The following is a 2240-nucleotide window of genomic DNA, read 5'->3' as shown; positions in this document are numbered from 1 at the left end:
TCACTCACTGAACTAAAAATCTATAGTACCGGACCAAAAACGTTCAAATTTGGTAGGTATGTATTTGGAAAAATTTCCAAAGATACGCCCAAAATCTGCGTTTTTCCAGCTTTTTCTCAGCTTTATCGAGAACAAATAAACAGAAAATGCTCAAATTCAGTACAGAAGCTCAGCTAGGGTGTAATAATGTTGTGTTAGAAGGAATTTGAAATAACGCCAAAGATACGCCCAAAATTAGCGTTTTCAAGCGTTTTTTTTTTCTTTTTCTCAGATTTATCGAGAACAAATGAACAGAAATTGTTCAAATTTAGTACAGAAGGTCAGCAGCTAGGGTGAGCTCACTGTCTCTCTCTCTATCTTTTAGTAGTGGGGAGGATATTTTTAATATTCTTTCCGAAGAATGGACATTGATAAGTCCAAAGCTCCGCCAATTTATGTAGATGCATAAAAATATAATTATCTATAGTTATTATATTACAAACTGCTTTTTCATATCATATACAGTTCAATAATTATTTTCTTAGTCTATATTATGTAAATTCATCTATAATTTTGCTGTATTGTAAGCTATTGTATATAAGTGTATAAGCCAGTATATATTGTAATCTACATGAATAAAGTACTCAATCAATCAATCAATCAATCTCTCTCTCTCTCTCTCTCTCTCTCTCTCTCTCTACTTTTCAAAGGTATGTGAACACTTATATCATTGTAAGGTGGTATATTGAAAGGTGATTTATATGACCCAATTATAATACACCTTTTAAAGGTATGTGAACTGGTATCATTGAAAGTTGGTATATTGAAAGGTAATTTATTGATATGAGTCAATTAGATTATACGGCCACGGTTTATCCCACTATCTTAAGAGTGTCATCCAATTACGGAACTATTATCATGTCCGATCTTTCTCCTATTTTCACGTCTTACAATACCAAAATAAATTCAGATACGTTATCTAGCAGCTAACAATCAAGCATCAAAACAATAATTAGAGGCTACTCGTCATTTTTAGTTATAAGAAATTCAATAGTTCTATCAATAAAATTGAGAGAATAACTGATAGTTTATTGATTCAATAAATGCTCTGACCTTTAGTGTTGTTATTCAATTCTTCAACCAAAATTTAATAATTAAATTCAATTTGAGTTCAATTATTGAACTCGAATATGCAGATGAGATCCTACAATATTCGTCTATAGGTTCTCTTCTCCAGATTAATTGAAATAGTACTTCAAATCCAAAAATAGTTATTGGACTGGAATTCAATTTTACTGAAATACACAATACTGTTTCGTCTGAGAATAATTGTCTGTAAAATTTCATTGCTGAATTATTTAACAGTTCATGATTCCCGGAAATAACCGATAGCAGTTTGTGATGTTTCACACAACCCAATCTTTCTCAGAAGGTTCATGGTTCCGTATCTGCATTGGAATATTATACATTGGTCCACTTCTATCACAGATTTAACCTATCTGATCTAATCTATCTGAATCAAAACAGATCTGTCTAGTTAGTCTTTGATTCTACCCAGTAATACTGTACAATCTATAATTTCTAGAGTTGAATAAAATTATATTATAGTGAAGTACGGTAATTGAGAAAAGTCCTATGGAGGAGTGATCTGATCTATCTGAATCAACACAGATCTGTTTAGTTAATCTTTGCTTCTACCCAATAGAACAAACCTATCATAAAGAGTTCAGAACAGTTCAACACAAATTTGTTTAGTTAATCTTCGCTTCTACCCAATAGAACAAACCTATCATAAAGAGATCAGAACAGTTCAACACAAATTTGTTTAGTTAATCTTCGCTTCTACCCAATAGAACAAACCTATCTAAAGAGTTTAGAACAGTTCAACACAAATTTGTTTAGTTAATCTTCGCTTCTACCCAATAGAACAAACCTATCATAAAGAGTTTAGAACAGTTCAACACAAATTTGTTTAGTTAATCTTCGCTTCTACCCAATAGAACAAACCTATCATAAAGAGTTTAGAACAGTTCAACACAAATTTGTTTAGTTGATCTTCGCTTCTACCCAATAGAACAAACCTATCATAGAGAGATCAGAACAGTTCAACACAAATTTGTTAAGTTAATCTTCGCTTCTACCCAATAGAACAAACCTATCATAAAAAGATCAGAACAGTTCAACACAAATTTGTTTAGTTAATCTTCGCTTCTACCCAATAGAACAAACCTATCATAAAGAGTTTAGAACAGTTCAACACA

The sequence above is a fragment of the Nilaparvata lugens genome, chromosome 11 (assembly GCF_014356525.2).
Source record: "Nilaparvata lugens isolate BPH chromosome 11, ASM1435652v1, whole genome shotgun sequence".
NCBI lineage: Eukaryota > Metazoa > Arthropoda > Insecta > Hemiptera > Delphacidae > Nilaparvata > Nilaparvata lugens.
Note: the sequence above shows the minus strand (reverse complement) of the source record.